The following is a 17,575-nucleotide window of genomic DNA, read 5'->3' as shown; positions in this document are numbered from 1 at the left end:
GGATGAAGCATTGCTTGCTCATGGGGATAGAAAAAGAGAACACGGGTAACTTTTTAAGATGAGTGCTTAATTATTTAAAAAGAAGACACTTTTTCTTTTCGATATTTATAAATTACTATTCGCTAACAAAGCATTTCTAACGACGCGAGCGTTGTACAATCCTTGGACTTGGCAGCGCTGTCGCCGCCACCTGTGAGGCATCGTACAGTAGCATTCAACAGATGCTTCAAGAAAACTGCGAAGGGTTTTGCTTTGCGAAACAGAACTTGAGTGTGACTGTATGTTCAGTAACAAATTAAATTTCAGAGCCCTGCAAAGTGGCTCAATTCAGTGGGGATGGAGGGAATCGGAGAATTCCCAAATGCCCCCTATTGGAGTAGAACAAAAAGTTCCGTTTACAAATCGGAAAACCAAGGCACAGAGAGAAGTGACCCAGAATCAGGAAGGAGCCCGATTCTTATCACTGCTCTCATATCCTTCCCCATCCCTAACTTCCGTAGCTACTGAGGCAAACAGTCCCTCAGCAGCCAGCGACTCCCTTCCCTTCTGCGCTCTGTGGAGTTCGAGCCTCCAATCTGCTGCACGGCCTCCCTGTAGCCTCTACCATATAATCGCTGCTCCACCGACCGATCCCAAGCAGCAGAACCAGAGTTTCGATATTTTTCTTAGGTCCAGCTACCTCGGACCGGCTGGGAGCCAGTTCCCACTTCTCTCACCCGTGGCCCACGGTACAGTGCCATGCAGCCTCGGCAGAGATCTGACACCTCTCACTCCCATTCCCTCTTAGGAGAAATCTTCTCTGTCCCTCTTCTCGGTAACAGCAAACAGCATCTCCACTACTAAGCTTGGTCTTGGTGCCCCCAAAGCGTTTCGGCCAAGGTGGCCCTGACCGCCCTTCTCTGTGCTGCAGCCAGGACGCCGCAGGCACCTGCCCGGCGCCCCGGAAGTCGGTGAACAAGAGCTCTCTTTGCCGGGTTGCAGCTCGGCTTCCCGTTAGTTGCCAAAAGGGAGGTTCGTGGTTGACCCCTTGCCCTGCTGCCTTGACCACGCCATGGCAGCCCTCGCAGCGGTCGGGCGACCAACTGGCTGTGGCCCCCAAACTGTGTGCGGGAGAAATAGGCGCAGCCCCGCCTTGGAAACCCGAAGGAGCTGCCTTCAGTGTGTCATTCTAAGCACTTCCCAGGGGGCCTATGGGTTCAAGACGGGAACTAAGCTGTGCCCTCTTGGGGCACAAAGGCCAAGTACTTTCCTTTCTCCCTTCTCTGCGTTTGAGGCTGGGGACAAGGGTGGGGAATTGAGACTTTTAACAGGGCCAAGGCTTTTGTGCACTAAACGTATTTGACCCTGTGAATGCCTCAGTTGCTCGGCTGGGGGAAGGGGCAGGAGTCGGGGAGGGAGTTTCAAAGCTCTTTGGAACTTCCAAGACTTGAGAAGTGTTTGTTGAACTGAAATGTTCAAGGGTGTGTGGGGTGTGTGTGTGGGTGTTCGGGGAGGGGTGTTCTTTGAACCTTTAAGGGTACATTCTTGAGGACCACCCCCCCCCCGCCGACTGACCCCGGTTCCCCTTAGTCTCCAGGCCTCATGAATCAACTTAATCATCATCATCACCACCACCACCACCACCACCACCGCGTCTCGCGCCCCCTGCCAGCAGGCTCCAGCTGCACTAAGAGACTGGTCCAAACAGGCCAGGGGCAGTGGAACGCTGAGCGCTGATTGGCCACTCTTGGCTCCACCCCTCATCCCTTGTTCAGCCCAAGAGCGGGGTGCAGCTTCACCGGCTCGGGGTAGGCGCTCTGGTGCTTGCCGAGGACGCTTCACTCCTCGGGTGCACCGATCTTTCTGATCCTGCCATTGGAGCAGCTAGATTGCCAGCCCTGGCTGCTCCATCGGCCTGCCTGCCCCTTACCTGCGATTGCATATGAACTTTTCTTACCTCTTCTTGCACACCGTTGTCGTCGAGATCGTCGTGGTGCTCGCGTGATGGCCTTCGTCCGTTTAGAATAGTGTAGCTAGTTAGGGGCCACCGAAGAAGAAAGAAGACGCGAATAGTGCAGAGATGCTGGAGGTGGTCAGTTACTATGCTAGAGTAAGATAGTGGAGCAAGAGAAGCCAAACCTATCCGGGGTCGCACGGTCGCCCAGAGGAGGTCGACTCGCCGGCGCTTGCCATCGCGCCGAGCTCCCTCCGTCCCTCCCTCCGCCGCGGCGCGAGATTGCGGCGCGCAGCGCAGCGCAGCGCACCGACTGCCGCGGGCTCCGCTGGGCGATTGCAGCCGAGTCCGTTTCTCGTCTAGCTGCCGCCGCGGCGACCGCTGCCTTGCCTTCCTCCCGGACGCTTGTGGTAAGTTGGAGCCCCGGGCGGCATTGCTAGCCAGGACCCTAACGGTTTAGGCAGGGGGGTGGGGTGGGGTGCGGGGACAGATCCCGGATGGCTGCAGTTTGCAAGACCGCACTGACCCGGGCGGGAGAGTGGAAGGGACTCTGAACGCGCGGATCGCCGAGGAACTGGGGTCTTGGGGAGGAAAGAGGAGCTTGCGTTCCACGGGAGGGGCACCTGAGTCTCGAAGGAGGTTGGGAAGGGGGGACTCGAAATGGGAAGGCGCCGGGCAGAGGCGCAGGCCTCCTGAACGCGGCGCCCGGGAAGCCGAGGGAGTAACGGAAGGCGGGCGTGGGGTCTCAAGAAGTGAGGTGAGAGGGAGAAGAGAGGGAGACAGAATGTGGGTGTCTCTGGGTAAAGGCTTGGGCTGCAGAAGGTGCAACTGAATTGCGGGTATAGACGACTACGTCTTTAAGAAATCTGATATCGGGCAAGTGGGAGGGGGCTCAAGGCTTGGGACAGTGGGAGCAGAGGGGAGGCGAAGGATCCGCTATTAAGTTCACATCGAAAACCGACCCTAATTTTCGGAGAGTCTCAGTGAACACCGGTAACTCAGGGGAGATAAAACACTGCGGATCTGTGTCTTGGTCTAACAGCTGTTGGCTGAATTTGAACAGCGCTGCTGATGATCACGTAAGTTTAAGAGGAGAGTATAAGGGCATACAGCGAGCCTTTTTTATTAGCTTACCTAAGTCACTTGGTGACAGTTTTATATTTTGAAAAGGATTGCCGAGAAGTCTCCAGCGCTCCCTCGTATTCCTGTTCCTTTACTCAATTTAACCTGACAAGCAATCTTAACAGCGTACCTTGGAATTGCTAAACATGAGAACAGGTTGCGATTCCTGATGCCACATAAAGTTCGTCACTGCAAAACGTGTCTGTGTGTCTGTTTCTTTAGTGCGCCGTGCCCTTTGCTTTTTGCTTCCTGTTGGGTAATATGCGACCTGAGGTGACGAACGTTTTGTATTGTGTCTGAGACACCTTTTAAGCGACAGCGCTCCTCCACTCAAATTCAGTGGGAGACATTTGGTACTTAGAGAATATCTGATTTGGTCAAGAATCACTGCCAGTAACACTGCTTCTTCATTAATATTTACCATCACAAGTCCCATCCAAGGAAGCCTCTGATTGCTGAGCCGCTAAGTGCACATACCCCTCACCACATACCTTTTCGGCAGGCTAACTGAGGGAACCTCGCTCTAGAGGGAAATAGCATTGAGCTAAAATGATTGGGGTTGGGGGAGATGCTGCGCAGTAAGAAACCTCTGAGTTCCCCAGTTTGCAGATATTTGTGACCTCACACACACAGTGGTGCAAAGGACATCTCTGTTCTGGAGTTAAGAAGTTTATCTACATAGCAGCCATTCTGACAATCAAAATATGAACACAGTAGAAACCGAGTGTTTCTGTAGTTGACTATGTATGTGTAGACATAATGAAAAAGGCCAATTGACATGCCCCACAGAAAAAATGATTTCTACCATGACCATTGCCATTTCTTTTGCAGTATTTAAGTCACACTGAATACCATCTTTCCAGAAAAGTATAATTTCTTTGCACCATGATACTTTGATCTTTAAGAGCCATCTACCTCACCCCCATGGGTGGGGGGAATTACATAATCTTTCTATATTTGGGGGAGGTAGGTTATAGAATATTTAACTATACTTCTCATTCCCTAAATATGTTCTTCTGGTCTTCCTGGAAGGAAATAAAATATTTATTTGTTTCGTCCGCACTATTTTTTTTCCTAATAGCTTTTATCATCTACAGCAACAAGCCCAACGCAAGTCCTGAGATTCGGAAGGTGGATAAGGCTTGTGATTGCAATGTCAAGGTAGGATCTGGGGTGCTTAAGCCAACACTGACAGTGCTTTTCTATCTGCATAATCTAGAGAAGGTTATTAACCTTTTCTGTGCTTTCTTGAGAGGTCTATATCTAGAGTTGTCATGGATGACGGTGATGACTTTTTCAGATAATAACATGACAGGCTTTGGTGCAGTATGAATTCATGGGAAGAGAGGTGAGAACTGACATTTTTGCAACCCTACTGGATGCTAGGCATGGAGCCAAGAGCATTACATATATACATTATTTCACATGGTCTTCACAGCCAGCCTCTGAAGAGGAAGCTATTCCTATATTATTGGTTCCATTGGATTTTTCCCTTTTATTTCTCAAGGTATTCTTGTAGATTAATTTAAGGCAATGGTGTAAGAAATCTTTCTTTGTGCTTTCAAAGCTACATGAGAAGTATATGTTTATTTCTTTAGCAATAAAAGTAAAATCTAAAAAAATTAACATCTCTGATATAATGTTGGGCAAATCCATTAAGGGCTTAGGCAACATGGGCATCTCACCCACAGAGGTTTACAGATGGTAGATTTCTTCTCTGGAAAATGAATTTTAAAATCATATTAGATTTGTAGGATTATCACTACCGTTCAGTACTTAATTATATAGGAATATTTCTGCACTTACTGGTAAATAAATAAACCTAAATAATAACCTGAAGTCTGCATCAAACCCCAATTATTTTACTGTTCCACTTACATCCTTCAGGTAAACATTATTACTCTCCAACTAAAGGAAACACACAAATTAAAACAAAATTTGAGGAAAAGATTACCAGTAACCAATATTAAGTATCCTCAGCTACTCTTATTAAATTGTTCAAGGCCTGAGATTGAAGAAGGTGACTGTTGCTAAGTTATAATGGCTCCAGAAGCTCCAGACTATTTGGCTGGTATCACTAAAGAATCTTTCAGCACCTTCCCTTTAGAGCAGTGGAATACCTCACAAAATGAGAATGTATCGTACTTGTATTGAGATTATTTTAGTAGAGCATCTGGTAAAGCTTCGTGATTTAACATAAGAAATAATAAATTATGTCCCACTAATGGATGGATAGCCATGAGCAAACTAAGAAAACTTGACCATAGTTGGGGTTAATAACATATTATTTAAATATAACATATATTAATGTTATATAATAATATAATAGTATATTAACCCCATGTGATGTGAAACACATGGATATTAAGCATTTAAAAAATTTTAAATTATTGCACAAAGCGATGTTTTTATTATTATTAATTTGTCACTGTTCCAAGATACCTATGTTATTTAATCTAAAACTTGTATACTATTTAATCTTAGAAACCACCAATCACCAGATTAATGAGTGTTCCATCAGTGGATCACTCTATCTCTGCCTTTCTTCAAACCATTTTACAGCTTCCTCATATACTGAGAACATTGCTGCAAAACAGCCTAGTAATCACCATTTTAGACAAATAACATTGAAACCAACCAAGAAGTTAAGCTGCACCATCATTTAGCCAGTTGCCAGCGCATTTTATACTCTTGCTCACATGCAGCAACTCTTTGGCAGTCACTTCTGAAATTTTACTGCACAAATGATATAGTGAAAGCAGGATTTCAAATAAGATACACATGAGCTGGAGTCTTAATTATGTTTTGTCTCCCTGTACCCAACATCTCTACTTCACCCTATTTATCCCTTCCTCCCTTCAGCTGTGGTTAAGACTGTGCCACCTGCTGTTTACTAAGATACTTGCTTATTACAACATTGTACATGTAGTTGGCATTTGATAAAGTTAATCTTGTTAATATGGCTAACCTTATTCGTAGATGACCACTTACATAGTCTAATTTGAAAAGCACTAGAAAAGTCTTTTGACTCCCAAACTAGTAGCCTTCATGCTATTCCACAGCACTTAAAATCCTACATTCAGAAATTTCCTTCTTTAATCTTAGTCATTGTCTCCTTTAAATACAAATATCCACTTAGAGGGGTAACCTGTTATCATTACCTATTAATAACTAAGCATAAATTTATTGACGGCTATCAGAAAGACTTTAGAACTGCACTGTCCCAAAGAACAGCCACCAGCCACATGTGGCTATTTAAATTTAAATTAATTGAAATTAAATAAAATTGTAAATTCAGTCCCTTAGTCTCACAGACCACATTTCAGCCACATGTGGCTAGTGACTACCTATTGGACAGTCAGATATAGACCATATCCATCACTGCAGAAAATTTTTTTTTGTCAGCAATGTACTAGAAAGTAGGGACCCTCACATTTTTCACAGAACACTTCCTCTACCTCCTTGCTTTAAGCAAAACCTGGATTTTTCCTACTTGGATTTCTCCTACAGAAGTTTTCCAACTTCCTGACAAATGAAGATGAATTAATCCTTAACCTCTACCTCTCCCCACTTCATTAATCTTATTACTCCTCCACATGTAAGGGCTTAAAATTATGGTTGAAACTCTCCGAGTTCCATTTTTTTTAACTTCCAAAACACTAGGACATGTCTCTTCTACTCTTATTTTAAACAATCCTTTATTGAAACATACACCATTCCAACATTTCTTTCTTGTCTCTGCTGTCTACACCTTCATGGAAATTTTTGGCACCTGGCTCTTTCCTACTGTTCATTTTTAATCTTTCCGTTCTCTGGAGACTTCAGTATCTATGAATATTGCCAGATAACAGTCTAGTCTCATAATTCCTTGACCTCACATTTTCCATTGTCCTCAGCTTCAGGCCCATGGCCACACCTTAAATGCATCAATTTCTAAAATTTTAAGTTCAGAAATACTACCCTCGGATGATGACATTCAGTCCCCACCCCACGCCCACTTTTTCTTCCCTTGTATCTGCTCTTCAACCTCATCAAGTCTTCCTGGGCCCTTCTAAAAGTTCTTAGTTATAATGCCCTCTCTTGGCTTCACTTCATTTTCTTCCTAGTCTGACCCTTATGTCAGTCATGTCTGTGTTTCTTATCATCACCCAATACTTACCCCTCATTGCCCTTTTAGTGTTTCTACCTTTTACCTCCACTATTTTGAGTTAATCTCGCCTATTTTCTACTCTGATTGTGAGCATTAATGGAAAAAACTAAGAAAACTACACATTTACAGTTATTAAAATAACCAAGCTGGGCTTCCCTGGTGGCGCAGTGGTTGAGAGTCTGCCTGCCGATGCAGAGGACACGGGTTTGTGCCCCGGTCCGGGAAGATCCTACATGCTGCGGAGCGGCTGGGCCCATGAGCCACGGCCGCTGAGCCTGCGCGTCCGGAGCCTGTGCTCCGCAACGGGAGAGGCCACAACAGTGAGAGGCCTGCGTACCGCAAAAAATAATAATAATAATACTAAATAACCAAGCTTTCCTCTGACTCATTTTTCTATTAAATGTTCCTATGAGCCTGTTCCCCATCGTATCTCCAACCATACTCCTCTATCAGAGTTTCTTTTGGCACAGGGGAAAATGTTGAGGTAGTCAGCAATGACCATTTCATCTGTCCTAAATTTTTAAACATGTTTCTTATTATTCGAGTCTAAGTGACTTTAAGAGCAAGGTATCCTCTGGTGGACAGCAAAGGGGATAGATTTCTGATAAAAGGGGTGACCAATAGAGAAAGCAGAGCATATAGAGTTAGTCCAAGGTGCCTTGGAGACAGCCTGAACTGCTGTACAAGGTGATCAGCCAAGTGTAGGAGGAATGAAGGTGAGTAGTGAGTGTGACTGTCCAAAGAAAATGAAGCAGCTTGAGATTGGGAGTGAGGAAGGAAGGATGAACATTCAGAGTTACCAGCATTATTGGCAGGATATGAAGGTAGACTCAATATAAAATTATTAAAAATTAAAATTAAACACCATTGAAACCAAAGACAATGTCAACTAACCTCTAGAAAAGAATAGCAATGAACAAACTGACCAGGGCTCTCTTTATCATATGCGTGTGTGTGTGTGTGTGTGTGTGTGTAAAGTGACTGTTGTCTTTAAAATCATTAGTAAATGTCTATGAGTAAATGTCACAGTGTTCAAATCTTTTTATACGTGTATTTTAAACTCAGATCTCTCATTTTATCTCAGTAATCAAGATTGAATACTTTCAGGTATGGCTTCATGTAATCAGGGTAGGAAGACTTGCCCAAGTTAGCAAGTAATTAGTCTTCAAAAAAGAGGTATAAAATATGATAATATTAGCTGTTAATTATTGAAAGTTACTATGTACTACACATTTCTAAGAGATTTGCATGTATTACTCATATAAGCCTCACAACTTCCCCATGAGAAGGTACTACTAATATCCGCACTTTGCAGGTGGGGAAACTGAGGCACCACAGAGGTTAAATAATCTGGTCAAACTAATTGACGAAAATCAAGCGTGAAACCAGGCAGTTTTGATCCCAGAGACTATGGTATTAAGCAGTAAACTCTACTGCCTGTGTTTAGGAATTGATTAGTTTTTCTTTCATACTATAGTCACTAGTCTTTGGTAGAACAGATTTGCATGTGAACATGAGGATATTCTTGACAGTGTCCATTAATCATTAATGTGCTGCTTGGCAAGGTAAAGAAAGGCATGTAACATTTTGTCTGGAGATTCAGCTACTGATACAAAAGTAGAGCAAATGAGAAAGTACTGTTAGTGCCAAGGGACACAAGGACAGGTAGCCTGAGTGAAGCTCAGTGGAGTTGCAGAGATCATTTAAAGAGTGAAATGAAATCAGGGACATAATGCTATTATATACAGAGGATGACTACAAAGGGTTAGGTATCACTATAGTGAGTTGGACATATAGGTGTATGTGGTTTGTCCTCTACGCAACATCACAGCAAAGGTCATTCGAATTTGGTCATTTATATAAAGTTGCCTACTTGGAATTGAAACAGGAAAATTGAACTCCTGGAGGTCAGAGACTGGAGTGATAAAAGGCTCATTAAAAATCATTTATCATATTTCAGAGATATTTGAAGGGTTTTATGATCCCATTTGCCATGTATTACCTTTTCACACTGGCATCAGGAGAAATAATTTGATAACTATGACTTAAAAAACAGGTATTATAAAAAAGTAATAGCTTTTTAGTTTAACAATTTGAGCCCAGGTAGAAAGACTGTACCAGAGTACAATATTTAAACTAAAGTTAATGCATGGTAGAAAGAGCATACTTACAAAAATTCTGTATGTTTAAAGGATTTTTTTTAAGTTTCTCCTTTTAAATTAACAACTTACATTTATTACTTCAATTTTAATGACACAAAAACTGTGATTCGTGATCCAACCATAATTTACTACTAGAAATAGTGGAGTCAGATTGGAGAAGTCCAGTACTGTGGTATGAGCTCCCCCTCCTAAATGTATTTAAATTCTACCTGGTCTTCAAGATTTAGCTCAAGCCCTTTCCTCTTGCATGAAGCTTTTGTTGACTAGCCCACTTATATGGCAAACCCCTTGCCCATAATAAGTAATCAGTTAATGTATCTTGATTGATACGTTGCCATGTATGATATCCATATCTGTATCTAGCTATGTGATCTCCTAGGAATGTATATTTCAATGGTTCAAGTAAAAGTGAAAGAAGATAAAGGAAGAACTAAAGTAGAATTTTTAGTACACCTGCACAATAGCATTTAAGAATTCAAGGCATCTAAAAGAATAACAGATTTCTCTGAAATGATTACAGGTAATCTCCCTGAACAAATTTTAGAGCAATTAATAAATTGTAAGTATTTTTAAACTAATTAGCTAAAGCTTAGCCCTATTATGTACAGCTTCATTTTTCATTTCACAGGGAAACATACCATGTTTTACATATATAAGTGTGTCATATCTGTATAACAGAGAGGCACCACATTCTATTGGCTACGTGCCCATCTGGTGAAGATGTGCTCAATGTTTAGGAACATTTTCACATTCTGGCCATAGAATCCCCTCGTTATTTAGCCTTTAATTAGTAATCTCAAAGGTCTAGATTCATTTCATGGTATGGGTTGATGACTCAGAGTGAAGCAGAACTTTTTCTTTTTAAAATAATCCCCAAATGCCTTTGCAGCAAATAAATTTGCAAACAAGAGCTTTATTGCCTCACTTTTGTAATGTGACAGGAGTTCATAGGTTTACTATTAATGAATTGCTTTGATAAAATCATTAATCTGTTAGTTTTTTTCATCATAGATTAGAAAAACAGTTAAAATTAACTTAATGCTTTGTGGCTTGTTCTAGCAATTTTTCGGTTAATCACTGATTCCCAAACAATAATAGACCCATATCTTATATTATATAATGTCAATCTGAAAGAGATTCAGAGAGAAGTTGATGATGTTATTTTTGGTGGAAGTAAAGCAAGAAGGATCTGGTACCTCTCCAACAAATTTTTTTAAAAACCAAATTTTAAGAAAGTAGAAATGAACTGGTTTCTCTAGTCCTTTCATCATGCTTCCATACCTATTTTAAAAACTCACTATGCAAATGGAAAAGAACTTATGATGTATGGTAGAAGTATAAGCCTCCAAACTACTCATTGGTACAATGACTCTTTTCCCCCCTTTGGAAGATATCTTTTTTTAAGATGGTTACTTCTTTTTTAAAAATTTTTATTGGGGTGAAATACACATAAGATAAAATTTACCATCTTAACCATTTTTCAGTGTAAAGTTCAAAAGTATGAAACACATTCACATTATTGTGCAGCCATGACCATCGTCTATTCCCATAACTCTTTTCATCTTGTAAAACAAACTCTATACCCATTAAACAATAACTTTCCATTCTCCCCTGCCGGCAGCCTCTGGAAACCACCATTATGCTTTCTCTCTGATACAATGACACTTGTTCTCCAAAGTCTTGAGTTAGCAAGTACATATTCTTTAGTTTGAAATTTCATTACCATCCTCTCATTGGGTAGTGGTCTACCTCAACTTTTCCTGTTTCTACTGCCAAACATCAGCCAATTATCTAAAGTTTGTGAGTAAATTTACAAAATTCACTATCCATGTTTATCTGCCAAATTAGTCAACTGTAAGATGAAGGTGAGTCTAAAAGCCTGTAAGAATTGTGGATTTCAGTAAGTCTTTGTTGAGGGCCTACTATATGCCCAACACTCTGTTGGATGTTAGAGAAGTGATATACATATTACCCAATATATCCCTAAAGAAGCTAATAGTCCTATTATACCGAAAAGGCAATTCCATGTAATAATAAAGTTCTTCAATTTATGGTACAGGCTTCATTGATTTCTCTCTTTCCTACCCTCCCATTTAGGATGAATGAGGAAAAAATGGGTCAGTCACTTGCTCTACTTGAGCCTCAGTTTTTACAACTATAAAATGAGAGAGTTGAAGTAGGTGGTCTTTCTGTCAGCGTCCTTCAAACTAACCTCTTTGTTACAAACAAGAATACGGAAAACACTGAGGTTAAATAACTGACATCCTTAAGGTTATAAATCTAAAGACACAAATTATATGAATATATAAAACAGGGAAAAGAATATAGAGAAAACTCCCACAGATTTTACCACTGTGATGAAAATAGTCAGAGTTTAAAATTCAAAAACATTGAAAACCTTAGAAGATAATATATTGCTATAAAGTAATTTGGTATTATTTTTTACCTTAGATTAGTACCATTTTCAGAAGAGCAGACAAATTTGCATGTCCATAGTTGATATTCTGAGTGTCTTGATTCAGAGTGAAGCAATAGGATCAAATAAAAGTACACGTATTTCTGCAACATAATATAGAATACATTTATGGCAACACATATTGTTAGACATTTTTTAAAAGACCCCCTCCTCCCAAATTATTTTACTTTCACATGATAAGTGAAATAATGCTCATTCTTTCTGCCTTGGAGTCATTCTTGGATCACCTCTCTTCATCTTATTCTCAATTAAATCCATCGTTATAGCTTCTGAATAATTTTTGGAAAATGCTGCTCACATATGTCCCTCTTTTTATTCCCATTGTGATTACAGCATTTCATGCTTAGTGCTTTAAATCTCACTTCATACAACTTCCCAATTCCATGTTTGAACTCTGCACACCCCCCACTCCCACCACAATGGCACAGAATAATGCTGCCCAACTCCAGATGCCAAAGTAGCTGTCAACTGCCAAGGTAAAACAGACTACAAGGTGGGTCATGAAATAATGATCTCCAGGGAATGGGTGACATTGGGAAATGACTGCAAACAGTCTCATGGTTCATTCAGAGAAAGATGCACTGTCTTATTATGAAGGTGAGGGGTTAGAGGGGGAGGTGAAGGTATTATGCAGACTATACGCCAAGAAGCAATGGTTAAAATTCAAATGAGTTACGATTTTGTATATGTAGTGTAAAAAGACTACTGGCCATATAAAAAAGCATCTAGTTGACCCCCACGTACATAAGACTACTAGAATTTGAATTTTGAATTTGAAAGAAAATAGAAACTATTGTTTGCACCACTAAACACACTGGACTGCACTTTGTTGTTGTTATTTGGTTTTTAGATTTCACGGTCTCCTATGTGCCAAGCATGGTGTTTAAAGTTTTATATGCATCATCTCACTTTTTAATTTGAGTCTTATCTTTCCTATTAGATTATGAATTCACATAGGACAAAGGTTATATATTATTCATCACCCACCCCAACTACCCTCTGCATACATCATTACACATTGAGGGTTCGTTCAATATATATTTGCTGAATAATTAATATATAAAAGCACACGAGCACTGTGGGAAAAGATTTTTATGGTGCAAATTTAGAATTAAATAACCTGGGTTATAGTCTTTTGTGAGCCTCTATGTTATCACCTGTTAAGAAAGTAAATCAGACTCGATGGTTACTAAGGTCACTTCAAATGGTACAATCTTATGAAAATACTAACGGTTTTCTAGTTCTGAAAATCCACCACAAATAATAATGCTCAGGTAGCTGATTTTTATAGCCCAGAAAATAATGCTCATGACTAATTACATAAGAAACCCTTAAAAAAGCTAAAGCCATTCCTCATTTCAGGTCTTGACCTTGTTATTTTCCATTCATTCATTCCAGTGTCCTACATTTGAAATGATTTATGTTATTTAAAGATTACTGAATGAGGGGAAATATCTCTTATTTTTGTCTTTTATTACTTAAAATAAATTTAAGAGACCATTGGCTATCAATAACAAATTAAACATAACCATTTTTTGGTGGTTTAAAATAAACTGTGTGCAGCTACAAACCCTCCACAAGTGAAGTTATTTAATGACTTGATAGGATGGATAATACCCTGCTGTCTTTGCAGAAACCATTAAGTTATATATTATAGTTATTCTAATAGATCACAAACTAACTTCTTTAGGCTATAGAAATGTCACTAAAGAATAATTGTCATTGATTTACCTTTCTCAATAGGATCTCTAACAAGATTTCTATATCATCTTGAATGGTGAATCATAACATGACAGATATTTTACTTTTTGAGGGAGTTAAGGAAAATTTTAAAATATTTTTTTAAATTTTAAAATGTTTAATAGGTATACAAAGTTTAAAAAGAAGTAAAGGTCAAGTGGATCAAAATGCTTCAGAAAAAGTCTTTTCAACATGAAAGCAATGCAGAAATACAAACAATTCCAGTGATTCATATTGTCAACCTTTGAACATCAATAAGTGTTTTACCCATAGTAAAGAAGAAAATTAGAGATATTTATGTTCCCTAGTTTAAAACTTTCCATTATCTTAACTCTTATAGCTATAAAAGTGTCAGGAAGAATAAATACACATCATATGCAGAAAACTCAAAATTTCTTGATAACACTACATATTTGCTAATATAGGTACATTTTTAAAGATTCAACTTAATATCTATGTTATATTCTCTTTTATCACTTTTTATATTTTCTCTGTCTTTTTAATTTTCTGTATTTGCTATTGTAGACTTTTTCAGCCTAAGCGCTACTCTTTTATTCTCCTTTCCCTCTTTTTTCTCTCTCATTATTTCTCTTATTTTCTAACACAGGCAATATATACAGCAGAAGTGTTTAATAATACAGTCACTGAACATTCTTATTATTAATATATCTACTTCTCATACCATAATGAAATTTACATTTGTAGACATGTAGAGTTTTCACATATCTTTCTCATGTATTTTCTCATTTGATTTTAAACATAACTGGGAGTTAGGGCCAGTTTTATTACATCGATTACACAAATGAGAAAACTAGGGGTAAGAAAGGTTAAATTACTAATCCAAGGTACAGAGTTAGTTGTATAGCCAGGATTCAAATAAATCCATGCTTTCTCATTCAAAATTTTAGTCTATTTCCAGTACACCCCCTTCCCCTCATGCCATGGACATTTAGTTCCAGAGGACTTTAGGTGTTCACAAATAAGTGGCGTAAATATGAGAGAGAGAGAAGTCATATTACTCTGGGATGATTAAAGAACATCTGACAAATGTTTACTTTTCTACAGAGGAGCAGACGTTCATTTGTATATGGCCAAGGTTTAAATAAATATAGGCTGATTGATGAGTAACATGACTTTGATGAAAACCTGAAAAAACAAATCACTTTCTGCAGAATAAATTGTAAGGCTAGCTGTCCAGTTGTACTTTAGGCAAGGAATGTTTCTTGAAAGTCAATCAAGTCCTCTTTGATTTCCCCTTCCAATATTTCAATACAGTGTTTCAACTTATGTCTTTTTCCTTACTTTTAGAACCACTAGCCCTACCCCTGTTCAAATTTCCTGTGATATCCAGAGCCCTAATAACAGAGAATACTTTGTATGTTCAAAATAGAATTAAATACAAGTATTGGAAAAGACTTTTTTTCAGAAGAAAATTCTGATTAGTATAAAGTGGTCCTATTAGTTCTCATTAAAAAATTGATAGAATATTGAATTGTTTTACCCCAAAGTCAGCTTTCAGTGGAGAATTTTTCATGGGAGTTCATTAATACCTTGCTGAATATCAGTGTTGTCAATGCTCCAGTTTATGATTGAGCTTCCTAATTAGACATTATCTTATTCCTTTAATATCTTAGAGTTAATTGAATACATAAGCTATTACTTTATACAGGGCTTTAAAAGAAAAAGAAATTGGTGGACAGATATTCATCTGGAGGCCTTTAATTGCATTTTATATAATCTTTTTCCCCTGTATCAAAATCTATCCTTTATGAGGAGTATTCGGTTTACTCTACTTGTATTTAGAACTCTTGAGTCTTTGAAGGTGACCCCAGATGGTAGGAAGGAGAAAAGGCAGGGTCATTTATGGCTTGTTCATGATTTCTCCTTGTGTTCTATTTTGATCTCTAATTACATCCCCCTGAAAAATACCTAATTCCTGTGCTACCATCTTTAATGAATCTAAAGTTATATCATTTGTTTTGGTACACAATAATTTCAAAAGATTTATTCACTTTTGTCCTCAGCCAGGTTTCAACCTGTGGCACTGAAGCCTACTCTAGATCTAGCTGAGTAGCCATGTAGATTTTTATCATCATCACTAAAGAAATATTTTTTGAAGCTTAATTATGCCTGACATTGTAAAAACGTGGCAGAGAATATAACATTTATTTTTAGAGGCACAGAATTGTCAAGCCAGTATTTAATGAACATTTCTTCTGTGGTATGGTTACTACCATGGAAGGACTTACATATTATTTGATAAAATATATAGACATGCAACAAAAATTGGGACATTATATAATACTAAATGAAATACTAAATTATGTGCCATATACAAATGAAGAGAGAGAAACAATTAAGGGAATTTTATTGTAAGAGATAGGAACTGAACTGGAGCCCAAGGATAACCAGGTTTTGAACTGACACAGAGGAAGGGAAACCTTCCAAGGGCGGTGGGACGTTCATGTTTCACAGTGTGAGAAAAAGTAAATTAGGGACTAGTTACTGATTTAAGTATATTTAAGATAGTGGTGAGACATGCACCATCAGATGTTCTTTGGATAGCTGAAAATATAATATTTGATCTCTGGAGACAGGTCAAGCCTGGAGGTAAAAGAATTTAGAGCAATTCATACTAGTCTAGTTTAGCTGAATTTCAAAACTTTCCAAGGGAGAGAAGGTTGTAAAGAAAGAAGAACAAAGATCCAAACTTTAAGCATTGATTATTCAAAGCTTTGGGGAATATCTAAGGATCATATTTATCACAGAATCTTCAAAATGAAACTCCCAGCTTTTTTCCCAACTTTATTCATTACTACATTCAGTGATTGTTAAGGTTCTGCTCTGTGCAAGACATTTGACAGTACTCCAGGGCCTCCCAGAAGAGGAAAGAATACTTAGTTCTTATCTCCAGTAGTATGGAGTCTAGTTAGAGCTCTAGTATATAAACTCTACATAAAGGATTTGGCAGAAAAAGGCCACTGTTAAACTTAGACAAATTTCAAGGAGTAGAGTAGATAAAAAGAGATTGTATGGGATTAAAATTCTGATCTGAAAACTTCTTTGCCCCAAAGCCTAAAGAAGGAATATGAATTTGGATAAACTTTCTCAGGTGACTTTTTCACTATAACCTAAACATATAATGACCAAATCTCTTTTTTACTGACTCAAATTTTCAGATGGATTAAAAAAAAAACTCTCCATGAGTCTGGAGTCATTCATGCCCAGTCTTTTTACTCTTAACTTACTTAATGAATCAGCAAACATGAGTTCAGCACCTCTTATGTGTCCAGAAATGGGTTAGGTTAGTTGAACAATGTAAGATTCTTACACAGAGGAGTAATGTGGATTATTTGTTATTAGCAAGCCCATAGATATCTGAATTACACGTTGGCTTATACTGCAAGTAAGTAAATAATGAGCTGTAGTTTAAAATCTCAGATAAAATCAACTGTCTGAATATCAAGTGACTGTTCGTTCTCGATACCAAAAGAGTTTTTATTAGATTATTTATGGAGTTGGATAATTTTAAGAATATTAGCAAAGTACTTTATAATTCCTAAATGCATGGATGAAATTATAAAAGCAACAGCACGTTAAGTACTAAGCATTTTAATAAAGCAATAGAACAAAAGTGTACTGAAAGAATTTGTAACAGACTTAATATTGCTTGTGTTTTAAAGATGAATAAACTAAGGCCTTAGAGAGGGTTCCTGACTTGTTCCAGGTCACACAGCTAATTACTGGCAAAGCTTACAAAGAGAACCCAAATTTCCTAAATCTGAAATCAGGTTCTTCTTTACCATGGCCCACTGCTTCTTGAAGGTTATGTGGCATATTAAATGAAAGCCTTTAAAAATTTGACTACAGCATACTGTCCTTGAGAAGCATGTCATGCTTAATAAATTCAGAATGAACAGAAAGTACATTTACATTCTTGGCTTCAGTAATTAGAAAGTTAGTACAAGTATGCGAATACTTTCAAGATTATG

The 17,575-nt window shown here is 38.8% G+C and overlaps 1 protein-coding gene across 1 annotated transcript in view; it reads left to right on the top strand.

Annotated features, from left to right (window-relative positions):
• Positions 1–1,799: 1,799 nt before the first annotated feature.
• Positions 1,800–17,575, top strand: part of HTR2C (5-hydroxytryptamine receptor 2C) — a 258,251-nt gene continuing 242,475 nt past the window's right edge. The window contains exon 1 of the mRNA XM_067722943.1: positions 1,800–2,343. The gene's annotated coding sequence lies outside the window, so the exon portion shown is untranslated. The remainder of the gene's footprint in view (positions 2,344–17,575) is intronic.

Source organism: Pseudorca crassidens, chromosome X (genome assembly GCF_039906515.1).
Source record: "Pseudorca crassidens isolate mPseCra1 chromosome X, mPseCra1.hap1, whole genome shotgun sequence".
Lineage (NCBI taxonomy): Eukaryota > Metazoa > Chordata > Mammalia > Artiodactyla > Delphinidae > Pseudorca > Pseudorca crassidens.
The sequence above is the reverse complement of the archived record's forward strand: the minus strand, read 5'-3'. Positions and strand labels throughout refer to the sequence as shown.